Below are 14,605 nucleotides of genomic sequence, written 5' to 3' on the forward strand. Positions count from 1 at the left end.
ACACAATTCGTGGTTTCTGATCAATGTAGTTACCATAGTCTGAAAAATGTGCTGCACATAATTTATAACTGTAAGATAGAAAAGCGAGTACTCTTAAGTAATGTTGATAATGTTTGCAACAATTAACATGTATGAAGAGTTTTCTTTAATCCCCAATGGGCAACCTCAGATTACCTCTGTCCCAAGCCATGGGAGTTTAAAACAGATTAAATGCTGTTTCAGAAAATCCTTACCATGGCATGAATAAGCCTTTATAGTCTTTCATAAACTTTACAGGACTTGCAACATTAATCCTAATTCTTGGCTCTATTTGGATCTATTGTGAATATTATGGTGCTCCTTAGGCCATCTTCTATAGTGTTTGTTCATCAGATTGCACTGATGAATGGCTGCAATGTGTTTTCTAATAGAAGGTACAGCTCTGCCAGGGAAAGAGTTCTGAGTCTCTGAGAAGGAATGTCTCATGAGGGCTGTCAGAAATGGAAATGCTCTTTCTCTTTCCAGCAGATGCAGCTAAGTCTCATAGTTCTTCTCCTGAAAATGTCCCACTCCTCTTTCTCCTCACTATTTGCCCATTCTCCATCAGGAGGGATGTGCCATCTGCCTCAAAGCAGTGCTAGTGCTTCTTGTTGCAATCAAGCTTTCAAAGTGCAGAATGAAAAGAGGGGTTAGAAAAGGATCTTTTAGCTTTATTATCTGCTCCTATATGGAATTGCCTAATCCACACTTCCTAAGATTCCCTGCACATTTATTGGATGCTACCTTTGAACATATAAAATATAAAAAAAACTGACTAACCTCTGCTTTGGGTGCCTGTTTCATAGGAGAAAGCATTTAAAATAAGGCAAGAGGACTGCAGGAATATAAATAACATGGAAACTTGAATCATAGCCCAGCAAAACTAAAAGTTTTTTAAATTATTGTAGATATATAATACTTCTGTCTGCTTTCTCAAGGAGAAGATACATTCTCTTGGAGCTACAGTGAAAGCACTCTAGTCCCTGATCTGGCTGAGATCAAGGACGTGTCCCAGGCTCTGATCAAATCTTCAAAGTATAAAACCAATCACATGCTTTATACTTACCCTTTCAGTTCAGCTTTTTTCATTTTCTGCCCTTTTGGCAGAGACCATTAGAGTCAGTAAGATTTGTACCCACAAAAGGAGTTGCAAACAGACATCACTAGATTCACACACTGAATTGTTTGGTTTATGTGTGTGCCATTGTAGTGGAAGAACAAAGGGTACAGCAAGAAACTGAGCGTGGAAATCCAACATTTGAAGCATTTGATCCTTCATGTCTCTACTCAGCTTTTCAATCTGCAAAATTGGATTATTATGTTCATTTTATCTTTACATTTGTGATTTGAAATGCTGTGAGGAAAATGGTTAATACTAGCAAGTTAGAAATAGCTTTTTGAGTTTTACAAACAGGAAGTCCTGTAATTCTCTTATTTGTGGAGGGAAGATTTGTTTGTTTTTAGAGTCCTCAAGTAAAGCAAATATGAAATAATGCAAATGCTATTAGCCAATAAAAGAAATAAAGTTAATAAGTTTTGGAAAATTTAGATCTGCTATCAAACTGCACAGCACATATCTCAGACATTTGTTACAAATTTTATTTTTAAAGTATTAATATGGCACTTAAAACATAACTTACAAAGTGAAAATTTGAATATTTACATACTAGTCCATTCAATTTAATTTTTGTAAATATAATCAGTTTCTTTCTGTTATTACTTTTTCTTTCTAAAGTAACAACAATGGTCTATCTATTTTTGCATTTTGGATAAGACCATTTTTAAACTTTTTTCACAGCCTGAGCTGTGAAACTGTACAGTTAAGTAGGAAACAGTTTAACAAACTGTTAAACTGTACAGTTTTGTAGGAAAGTTTGGAAATGCAGAGATTTTGAATTAGTCAGTTCCCAATATTCTGCCCTTTACAGATAATAGATTCAGGACCAGAGGCTGAGCACTGTCATTCTTAGAAGATTTGCAGGCACACCTGCCTGTGCTTTGACCAAGCCTGTTATTTTTTTGTACTTCACCCCTTATGAAAGTTGGACCTCCTACACTCCAAAAGTCACTAGGAGTCAGTGTAGGACATACCTTACCAGAAAGGATTGCTGTTTTGAAGGATTAGATATTTTGATCCTAATTTTTTCTTGGGCTGGTTCTGGGATTGATTGGTGAACCATGTGAAAGCAGTATGTCAGGGAGCAGGGGTGATGCTCTTATCTCTGTAAACTGCTTTCCAGCCTGGCTTCCCAGGGTGCCCTCTGCCTGGGACTACATTGCTCCTTGTTTTAGGTTGCTCAGTCTCATTCCTGCTCTTGCTATCATATAATTTATTTCTCAGCTTGGACATAGGGAACAGCAATTCCTCTCTTCTTGAGCTGTAACTGCTTGTGGTATGTACAGCAGAAAGCATTCAAAGCAGAGGGATGACAGGCCTAAGTATGAACAAAAGCTGTTTGAGGGGGAAACAAGTGCTCACCTCTGAGAGCCCTTGCTGGGGACCTGCTGGGCAGTCTCCCCTCCCACTGCAATTAATGGGAACTCGGCAAACTGCAAAAGTTTCCAGCATACCAACAACAACAATTTTCTAAAATAATATTTAAAATCCGTTTTTAAAACACGGGGAAATGAGAGGGGTTGTTTCCTTTGCATTTTAAGATGTTGACAAGACTCCTTAGAACTGAATGGGGCTCTGGAAAGGTCCCCAAAGCTTTCATGTGTCACAAAGCATTGTATCCTCAGTGTGTCTTTTCACAGTCAGCCAGCAAAACCCCCATTGTCCCGCGGGAGATGTATGTGCCCCTTTCATCCTGCTCGCTGCTCTCTCCTCCTCGCTGCTGGCTCCAGCACCTCTGCCTCCTCTCTCCCTCTCCCTCCCCTTCCCCAGGGGGCCTGGGAAACTTTGCCGTGCCACCAGTCCCCACGCACAGGGATGCCTTGGGGTTGTCAAGGGGATCTGGAGCAGAGCCCCTGCAATTTCTCCCAGCGTGTGCGCTCACACAACATGAATGGGAATGATTTTTTAAGTACTGATGGGGAAGGAGGGAGGGAGGCTGGAGAGAAGGAAGGGGAGAAAAGAAAGCAGGGGGTAGGCATAAGTCTGCAGAACTGTAACTCCCCCCATCTTCTTCCTTCACCTACCCCTTCCCTCTCTTGGGAAATAAACACTGTGTGTGAAATAAGGACATGAGATGGAGTTCTCCAGGGTGTCACAAAGCAAAGCACTAGTTTGTTGTTTAACAAAGATATTAGAGAAAAAATGAAAATAATTTATAATATAGGAAAGGCAAGGAGAAGGTAAATATATAACAGGAGAAAGAGAGAGAAAAGATACAGGGAAAAGGAAAAAAATCTAGTTAGGAGGACTTTAACAATTCTGAATTGTTAATTTGGTAGTTCTGATTGCTCATCTGACTTGATCACTGTTCTGTAAATTGGCATGAACTATTAATTCTATGACTCATCATGAATAGCTACTATTTTATGAATAGTCTCAATATTATGACTAGTTTTATGTCAATTATATTTTACTTATGATTTTCTATTATACAGAATTCTAGAATTTGCCAAATCCAGAGTTATGAGATATTGAAAGCATGCTGCACATAATCTATGTGTAATATTGAATTATAGCAGGGCACACTAATGCAGAGGGATGGTACTGTACTCCTGGAAGATCAAGCATAAAATACACGGAGCATGTTTTCTTTAGATAACATTTAAGACAAACAGCTTTGAATCTACTTGCTCAAGAATAAATTCCAAGGAATTGTTTTAAAAGCTGGAATGTAGAACCTATGCTAAAAGTCCTACAGCTTCAGAATACTTTCTCCCTTTAATTAGCACAATAGAATCAATGGAATAAACTGATTTGTGCTGAACAGTCCAAAGTCCTCAATGAGCTATTTCAGTCTGAGATTGGAGTTTATGCCTAATTTTCCCTAATACACTACTTGAAAATTTCTACCTCTAGTATTTTCCTGTTTTTTTTTAAAGAAGAACTAAATATATTACATAATTAGATGCAAAATGCTTTTTTCCCACAGCAGTAACTGGTCACCAGCTGGTATGCCTGAAGCCCTGTTTCTGTGTGTAAACTCCTAGTCAGCAAAGCATCCTTGGGTTTATATTTGGCTCCAAAATTAATCACTAACAAATGAGAGCGCATAAATAGTAGCTTTTAAATAGGATCTCTTTTCTTACACTCCAAAGTAAATAGCAACCCTCTGAGGAAAAACAGTCATTATGTAGGATTGATTCTAGTACTTTGGGTGATTTTATCTTTCCTCAGGACAAGCAAGACTGACACTGGGAATAGAGGGTGTGCATGTAAGCACATACATTTATGCATGCCTATAATTTTAGTTTGAAAATGGTTAAAATGCTCAGCCACTGCTTATCATATTAAAAGTCCCGGTTTCTGACTGGTTTTGGTGCCCTTTAAAAACTTCTGACAAAACTAAAGAGTTTATGTGTTTGCTCTCCTACACTAAAATTATTGTGGTTTTAAGCGTTTCCCCCAGTGCTTTTAGATTTTTGTTTCTTTAAAATGCATAATGCCTTTTCATGCATAATGACAAGCATTTAAAATATTTTCTGTTGGGGCTGAAATGACCATCTAGGCCAACTAGACTTCAGAACTGACCAAAAATTAAAGTTATTAAGGACATTGACTTCTTCAACACTGACAGGTGGGGGTTATTGGCCACCTCTCTGGGATGCTTGCTCCAGTGTGCTGCCTCCCTCACTGAGAGGTCAGCCCCTCAGCCTCCTTTTCTCCAAACAGGACAAACCCAAAGTCCTCAGTCACTTCTCACAAGGTATTGGTAACTCTTCTCAGTAGGGGAGATTGTGTGCTCAGAGCCCAGGTGCAGGCTGAGCTGGCACTGCCATGGGGTTCCCATCTGTGGGCACAGGACCCAACACCTCCAGGTCAGGATTCTGACAAGATGTAGCAACATGTTGATGAAATGGCATAAAATAATGAAGCAGTTCTGGATGAGTGTGTGGAAAAACTGTCCATTCTGGTCCTTATATATGCTAACTTCTTGAAACAAAAAAAAGAGGATTCCTATGACCATGATGAATTCTTTCCCTATTCAGCATATTAGAATTGAATGGATGGCACTTCCTTTCCAATGGAGATTTTCATATAAATTCCCTTTAGATGTTTTGAGCTAAGTTTTTATACACAAAACATTATGAACAGACCATCTTTTTATTCCTAATTATTTTCCTGTTTACTTTTTTATGGTCTCTTCATTAGGAAATTGCAGTTGCTTGTTAAGGACTCCTATGGTGGAGCAGCAATAATGGCAACTGTTGACTCAGGAGTGTTGCCCTAATTTTGTTTCTTTAAGGTTGTCTTTCACTCTCCTAATGAAGCAGTCTCAAATGGGCTACTCCCACCCCCTACATCCACTAAGCACTGTGTGATGAGTAAACTCTCAGTGTGAGACCATGAGAACAATCCCTTTTGTGTATGTTGATGAGGATTTGTGGAAAGTAAGAACACTGTGCAAGGTCACGGTAAAATATGCTGACAGAAAATTTGTATGGAAAACAATTAGTTAGGTAAAGGCAGTGGAGATATTGCCCAAATTTAATTAACATGATTAAGCACTAGAGTTTTATTCTAATAGCAGCTGAATATGTCCTCTGTGGTGCTGAGCATTCCGAGAAAACAAAAGTTAAATTTTGGCTTTGACATTTGGGCCCCTCACAAGATCAGGTACAAATTACAGTTTTTAATAATAGTAACAGTAAAATAATAAAATTGCAAAGAAAAAAGACATTAACATTTTCAAAGAACTATATGGATAGGTGAAGTTCAGCAATATTAAATCAATATGGCTAATGGCTTCCTGAAGCCACTTAAAATATACGTCTGAAATACAGCCTTTTTGCATAAACTGATAAGACAAGTTGCTCCCAAATATCAGTTTAACTTATCTTTGTTTAGATATGAATGTTTAGATAATGAAATTAGATATTACATTATTTTTTTCCTGTTCTGTTAAGAACAGTGGGCAAATAGAGGAAAATTAGCAGTTGTATTTGATCCAAAATTATGTGACTGTGATTAAGCCAAGCTGACTAATGAAACCCATGGCTGGGATATAGTAATGCAATTCAAAGAGCCAATTAAATGGCTAAGAGTGTCTCCTAAATGACTAGCCTTGCCCCACAGCAGTAGTCCTGCCCCATCCTTGCCCAAAAAGGATCAGCTTCGGGTTTTGTAGGATTAGTTTTTTCTGATAATTTGTCATTTTGAATTACCCCAGAATTGTGTCATGTGAACACCAGAACTTTTACAAGGGAAGCAGAAGGAAAGTGTCTGGGGCAGAAAACTAGCAAACACCTGCTTTTTTAGCTACAGTTTATTCCTTAGAAGGAGAATGTTTGTGAAACCCTGCCACAATAATGTCTGAACATCACTGAATGTTATAAATGGAAGAGGTCCAAATAATCTCTAGTGGCTTTACAGTGAGTTTTACCTTTCAGTTAACCATGAATAATAAAAGACTCTTGTTGTGGTTCATCACTGAGTAATGCTCTTTTAGTAAAATAGCTTCACTTTATGAAACCTAATCTTTTGTGTGTACTTGAAGGTATTTTTGGGCCATCAAGTTTAGCCTTCTAATACAGTAGAGAAATACATTCTACAGTATTGGTTAAAAACTTACTGAGCTTGAGGTTCAAACCAATAGCAACTTTTATCCCAACAATTTCCATGTTTGGATATTCCGCAGCCTTACTCTCTTTTTAGTTTGCTAATTCAGTGCAAAAATGATTTGATTGGTCAATGTCCAGATGGAGACCCATGATGGATGGTGTCCCTCAGGAGTCTGTGCTGGTGTCAGCACTGTTTGACATTTTCATCAATGACACGGACAGTGGGATTGAGTGCAGCCTCAGTAGGTTTGTGGATGACACCAAGGAGAAAGGTGTTGGACATGCCCGAGGAACAAGATGTCATCCAGAGGGACCTGGACAAGCTCAAGGAGTGGGCCCAGGTGAACATCATGAGGTTTAAACAAGAGCATGTGCAAAGTGCTGGGCCAGGGCAACCCTGGGTATCAGCACAGGCTGGGCATGAACAGACCCAGAGCCCTGGCCAGAATGACTTGGTGGGTGAAAAACTTGACATGAGCCAGCAAAAGCATAATCAGCAGGTCAAGAGAGGTGATTTTCCACCTCTACTCTGTCCTCATAAGATTCCACTTGCATGGGAGTGGAGCACTGCATCCACCTCTTGGGCCCTCAGCACAAGAGAGACATGGACCTGTTAGAGCAGGTCCAGGGGCCGCAAGGGTATCAGAGGGATGGGGCACATCTTGTTTGAGGACAAGCTGAGAGAGTTGGGGCTGATCAGTCTGGAGAGCAGATGGCTCTGGGTAGACCTTTTAGCACCTTCTAGTACATAAAGGAGGCCTGTAAGAGAGATGGGGAGAGACTTTTTAGTAAAGTCTGTTATTACAGGAAAAGGGGTAAGGGTTTCAAAGAGGGCAGATTGAGGTTGGACATACAAAAGAACTTTTTTCAATGAGGGAGCTGAAACACTCTCGGCCAGAGAGATAGTGTCTCTCATGGAAACTGTCAAGGTCAGGCTGGAGAGGGCTCTGAGTACCCTGATCTAGCTGAAGCTGCCCAGCTGATTGCAGGGGGTTGGACTAGATGACCTTAAAGGCCCCTTCCAACGAAAACTGTTCTACATTTTCTTCCTTTAAAATTCTCTGTCAGTGTGAGTCACTGAGGGCAGGGAAGAATTTCATAAACTTCCCCTTTACTCTGCTTGTTCTTGCTAAAGTATTTATAAACAATGAAGTATAACACCTGGTAAAATGAAATATGTCAATATAAAACAGTACATCTACTGAGTGTTAATGATGCTTACATTACTAAATGAAAGCTCCAACAGGATCATGCTCTTCTGTTCTGAAAAATGTAGTTGGCTTGCTTTTCAGGTTTGCAATATAACAGGATACATTTGAAGAACCAGTAGGAAAGCACATTTCCTGAAACACATCTGCCTGAGAAGGACCCTGCTGTGGGGCTGTTGAGATACTCATTTAACTCTTCGCATTATTCTGTCTTTTGCTCACAGTATTGGAATGTGACAAACAATATGCTTTTTGAAGGGAAACTAGGGAGTAATTTATCTTCTTTATGTGTGCTAAGCAGAGCAGGAGGGAGATGCAAGCAGGGATTCACAGCAAGCCATGGAGCAGTGATTAGTAACAGCTGACAGTCTCAAACCAAGACTCTCTTTCTTTGGTTACTTCATTGTAATAACAGAGTACAAAGAACTGACTGTCTTCAAGCCAAGAATCAGAGACCCAGGAACACAGAAAATAGCAGCTCAAAATTTTTTTGGTAACAAAACACTATTGCTACCTGCACAGTGCAATTCTAAAAAGACATCCTTTTATGCCCAGACACTTGAACTAAGCTTTCCTGGAACTGAGATTCTTATGTTGGACATAAAGCTGATCATTTTCTGTGTAAGGAGTGAAAGAAATAAGTGTATTTGTTTATGAAAAGGCGTAATGTAACATGGTAAATTAGTTCAGTTTAATCAGGAAACAAGTTTATTTTGGTAGCTGATAAGCCAAAGCACATTCAATCAGTTTAAATCCTAAAGTGCATGTTGTTGCAAGACTGAAATAAATATGGTAGTAGTTGTGCGACTTATATCCCTGAGGATGAAATATTAGTTTTCATTTATTTTGAATGTATTGCCAAAAATACCTGCCTTAAGCATGAGATGCACTGCATCCTACGAAGCGATAGAAGCGATAAAATTACCTTTGGTTTCTGGATGGTGTTACTCAGTGCTCCATAAAAATCCCTAATGCAATTTCTCAAAATACATGTGCAAACTTAATTTGCTAAAATGCTGGTCCGAGTTTTGGCAGACTGTGTCAGGAGCTCTTCACAGACATGTTTTTGTATGCGCAGCACTTATTAAACAACATTCCACAAATGTACAGTGCTTCCTTTATCTGACTGGCTCTATACAGTGTAATGAAGCTGCAGACTATTTACTCTGCTAAATCACTCCTGATGTATGTTAGTTGCTGCTGAAAAAATAGTGAGAAATTAGAGGTATCCATAAGGGAATAGTAGCTGGTAGCGCAGTCTAGTGTAAAAAATAATTCGCTTTTACATCTTGGGTATGTAACAAGTGCCTGAAGAGACACTTACATGAATTGCTAGAAAAATGGACACAGTTTTAGTCAGAGTGGTGCAAGATTTAAAGAATGGGAAATTAAGCTTCTCCCCTAAAAAAAGAGAGATAGAAGGCCCTATTTGTGTGCAAAACTACATGGGTTTTGGGGCATGGGATTGTTCTGATCATTAACTGGTCAGAGCTCTATGCTGGAGACATCACCTTCTCACTTAAAATATGATTCAGAATTGTTGGCAAACCTGTTCTTGGCTTCACTGAAAGTTCCAATAACAGACTCTACTGCAATGCTAGTATCTTATTTGGATGTTTGTCCACTAGGATCTGACACGAGTTAAGTTAATTTTATAGAGTTCATGCAACAGTCATTGGAAGGAAGCTTTGCCCAGTTGGATGTGACTTGATAAAGAATCAATGGCGGTGTGTGACTAATGCATCTTGCAACATCATAGCCTTTGGTTTTCTGCTTGGATTTTTAATTTTAGCAAAATTTAGCACTGTTTGTTAATTCATCTATACTAAGATAATTTGGAAACAAACGATGTGACGTTGCCTTTAGGTGTGTATGAGACTTGGCTTTTTTGAGTAATCTGACATTCCACACCTTAAGAATCTTTCATGGTTTGTATTGTTGCAGTAGCTACTATCTATTCTTGTAACAGTTTATGAATAATAAAAATAGCCCTGCTTTGTTGTTTTGTTCATTTAAATAAATCTTGTCAGTGATACAATGCTGATTTGTACATCTGTGGCCAACTTAAAAGTTCTAAGTGTTCATTTTGCTTTCATCTAGCAGTTCATTCATCTGCTGCTGTTTTACCCATTGATCTTCCATGAGCTGCTCATGGAGATAGTGGGTTTTTTTTCTTGTATGTTGCACACACTCTGCTGGTGTTTACATCTCCTCATGAACCTTTAAGTTGATTACATTCCTCCCCATGTGCCCTGCATTTTTTCAGTCTGTACTGTTTTACAGCATCCTGTATGCTTCTGTGGGGCATTCTTTGCTGACTTCTCCTTTCTCCTTTCACACTTGAAGTATAATTTTAACTCCCTCCAAGTTCAGCTGCTATCTGCACTGTAGCAACAAAAATCACTTTCAGTGAAGCTCCATGGTACCACTGCTATTCTGCTCCCCAGAGTGATAAGACTTAGCTCAGTTATCTCTCTGTGGCAGTGATCTTGGTGTAACAGCTTCTCAGTCTGCAGAGGTTTGTCCTGAAAGACATAATACCCAAGCCTATGCTGACATTTGTGCAGGACCTAATGTTGGGATGCCTCAGTGCCGCTGAGAGTTCAGGCACAAATAATGTACACCACTACACAGTATCTATTCATGTCAAAAACAAATACACAGAGCTCTTTCATGTATCTAAGTCATTTTTTGAACTAGAAACTACAGAGCAGTAACTAATTAGACAATACAGACTACTTTAGGATTCCTTTTTTTAAAGAATCACAAGAACTTGCATTTGACAAAAGAAACAATGTGCATAAACTTCTTTATAACAAAAATTAATCCTGTGTTGATAAAGAATGTAGAAACAATTTGAGACTTCCTTTATCATATATAATCGTCTATTTAAAGAGAATGGTATATGATACAGAAATTATTAGAAAAAAATTATATAGACATGATTAAATTTATGAACTTGAAGCCTTTTAAAATGCCATTTATAATCCATTCGTTAATACGTTAATAATAAATAAGAATATCCTAAGGTATAACATGATAGCATTTTTCCTTTTTTTTCATAGGAGTAAATCAGAGCCTAATGACACTCTAACTTCACCCCAAAAATTTAATTAGTAACAATCAAATCAAATTTAAGAAAAAAATTAGTTTCTATTTGTGAATTTAAGGTCCTCTGGTAAAATGCCATATGAATACTAAGGAGTCATTACTTTAGCTGCAATTAGTCTATTATGTTTTCAATTGTCATTATAATTTGGAGGGTTTTTTTCACAATTCAGTAATGATGTTAAGGCTCTTCTGAGAACTCATTAAGAAAGTGTGGAATTGGAGTTTCATGTGAACAGGCTTTTGTTTTCCTTCTTTTCTCTCTTTTGTTTCAATGACCTCTTGAACTTTGGGTCACTGATTCAGTTACAGCCTTGCAAGATCAAAGACGTACATTTTTTTCTTTGTATTTCTTCATCTTACAGACTTGTAGGAGGGAATGGAAAGAAGTTAATACTTACCCCGGAATGCCTGACAGTAGCAAACAGTACTTTTAAATAATATTATTACACTCTTTTCAGGATGTTACAGCACCAAGTACAGATGAAAAAGAGGGTTTGGCATCCACAATTCAAGTGCTATACAGTTGCCATCTGGACACTATCTGCTTGTTGGCAGGATTCAGAATATGAATCTCTATGACAGGTCAGAGGTATCAAGAAAACATCATCTGATTTCAAGCTAAACACGCGGAAGAGAAGAGATGGGTTTTTTAGGTTACTCTTATTGCTGGACTGCGGTGTTCTGCAGAACAGAAAACTAGCCTGTTGGTTGGTTCGTTTTTTTTTTTTTTTTTTTTTTTTTTGTTTTGTGGTTTTTTTTTTTGTTTTGCTTTGTTTTGTTTTGTTTTCTTTTCTTTTCTTGTTTTTTTTTTAAAAAAAGCTAGTAATCATCCTATCTCAAATTTGAAGGTTTATTTTCTAATGGAGGATAGTCCTTTGCAAGGTTCATTGGCCATGAGACAGATGTTAACCAGACTTAGTAAGAGCACATTCTACAACTTGGTTTTCAGAGTCTGGGGAATTAAGACATATTGAAATTGTAAAATCTGGACAAAGCTGATTTTCAGTGCAAGAATGAATTAGTGCATTAATGAAATAGCCATTCTTTAGGTGAACTCTTGACCAAAACCTACTTTCTCTCTAGCTCTGAAAAGAAACTATATTCACTGGAGAAGCTCTGATATTATCTAAGTATTCAGAAATAAGTTAGAAGTGGGTGGTGAAACATCAGAATTAAGTATTCAGCTTTGCATGTGAGTAAAGAGAAAATGAGAGAGCTGTTTATGGTGGGAAGAATCAGACTCATTATGTTAGCTGCAGTGCAAATAGTGTATTTCTAGTGTTATGCTGTACTTTTGTTTTTCTTATCTACCACCAGTAAGGAGCTACTTGTACTGTTGTCTAAGGATGAAAAAATGCATTTATCTGAAAAAGAGTTGATCTTGTTTAAGTATACAATTATAACAAACCAAGGTCTGATTCTGAAAATGCGATGAATTGAGGCATATAAATAAATATTTTTGTTAATGTACTTAGTCTGAAAACCTCTTCACAACTTGTGATACTCTTGAAACCCTTCAAGATCTTCAGTGAAGTAGACAAGATGAATATTGCTGGAAGATTAATACCAGATCTGGTAAATCAGGAACTAAAAGTAATGTTCTCCAAACACTGGAGAACACTTTTCAAACAAGTGCTCTCTGTATTGTGACTCTTGAGTTCTTAGAATACAGTTGGAATCTATTTGTGAGCTTCATTTTACAACCAGAGGCCCAGAATTTAGTTTGCTTTGATTTTTGACTTCCAGAGATGATGGTACTTTAAGAATAACATTAAGATCTGAAAGCTTCTGTTGGCACAAATGTTGAGTTTTCTTTATTTGCATATTAATTCCTCAGTCTTGGAATTGAATTGCTATTCAACTGTGTGAAGCTGTAAAGAACTTTATCTTTTCCTTTCTACATGACAGTACTTTAATCTCTCTTCCCCCCAAGTCTCCCTGTATTGCAGTAGCTTTTGCTTGTCTTTGTAAATCATCATTTGTATATCTACCTTTGACAGACTCCTGTAGAGGATAGGGTCTTTTCTTGAATGCACAGAACTTCTGTATCTGGCAACCAATGAACCAAAATTTCAGAGCTTGTCATCCCAGGTGCCTTTCTTGCTAGTTTGCTAGACATAGGTGTGCCCACACTAGCAGGAACTGAAAGTGTGGGGTGTACTAAACTGTCTTTTTTTACAGAGCATGCAAACCTCTGAGGAATTAATGTTTGTACTGATTGGACATGTCCCTTTTTCCTTTGGAAACACTATGCTTTGTAACAATGTACACCAGTCCAAAACCAAAACCACTAAAAATACAAACTCTGTTGACCCCAGGAACAGGCAGACAGAGAACTCAAGAAAGGACTACCTTGAGGATAGGTAGAGGTCTGTAAATTTCTTTTTACCCATTTCTGGAATTCAAATGGCACTTGCTACCTTGCAGAGACTAATAGATGTGATTTTACGTAAACTGGTGTAGCTTTGCTGCAGGGTGTTATCAGTGGTATCATTCTGTCAAACTTGGGAAGACCAAGTCCTAGAGAGAATCAAAGGAAAAAGGCCATGTGGAATGGAGAAATGTGGCACCAGAGAGGTCCAAGTGAACTATCTGATGCAGTGTATGGAGATGGCAGAGTATGCCCAGACTTAGCCCAAACTGATGCTCTCTGGGGTAAGCCACCATCACAAAACCCCAGTTATTTCTGGGGTCACCAGGGCTTGTCACCAAACTTCAGCAGGGTAAAAGCTGAACCCCAGACTCACCTGTTTGAAGAATAACAGATCTGACTCTGTGAGTCTGAAAACTTTGTACCAAGAGACTTCCTACCCAATTAAAGAAGACTGGCAACTCTGTAAGGAGATTCTAGGCTGCAGCAAATACTTTGCAATGTTCATGACTGTCTCAGGCATTTATCTGGAAACAACTTTGCAACACAGGAATAAGGAGAAGGTATTCTACCATTCTGCCAGCCATGTCTCTGCAAAAAGTTAAGAACTAGGGAAAGGAACTATGATACAACTGGAAAGCAATTCCTATCAGTGAGGCCAGCTCTTATATACTTGCAATGATTATCTTTTGAGACATTCTCCACAGCATGTACAACAGCATAATTTATATTTTGTTCCATTTGTTTCTCAAGATCTGAACAGGACGATTGAGAATGTATTCAGAAACAACCTATAAGTAAAGAAAAAAATTATGCACTACCAGGAATGTCTGGATGAAAAGAACTCTAGCACATGCAGGAAGTGCTTTTTTACTCCCTGACATATAACTCAAATCCCAGATACTGCTGGTTCTCAGTTGTATATATAGTCTCAAGAAATTATTAGAGATTTTTGTTCTGAGTGTTTGTTTCCCCCTTCTTATTCTCCACCAGTAAGAGCTGTGACCTGTGGCTAGAATGCCAGGATGAACAATTATCTGGGAAGCCTTCCTCTTCATCCAGACAATCCAACATGTTACTGGAATCCAGACCCAAAGCTTGAGTCCTGTAAGTCTTGTAGTCCACAGTGGCTCTCCTCATTTTCCATTACTCAGAATTCAGGTGGAATTTCCACCAATGCTTTCAGTACCTCTGCCTCCAGTGATGGTGATAATGATGGATC

The 14,605-nt window shown here is 38.4% G+C and overlaps 1 protein-coding gene across 1 annotated transcript in view; it reads right to left on the minus strand.

Annotated features, from left to right (window-relative positions):
• Positions 1 to 14,605, minus strand: part of SLC1A3 (solute carrier family 1 member 3) — a 66,466-nt gene that overhangs the window by 21,983 nt on the left and 29,878 nt on the right. The window lies entirely within an intron of this gene.

This window comes from Camarhynchus parvulus, chromosome Z (assembly GCF_901933205.1).
Source record: "Camarhynchus parvulus chromosome Z, STF_HiC, whole genome shotgun sequence".
Classification (NCBI taxonomy): Eukaryota; Metazoa; Chordata; class Aves; order Passeriformes; family Thraupidae; genus Camarhynchus; species Camarhynchus parvulus.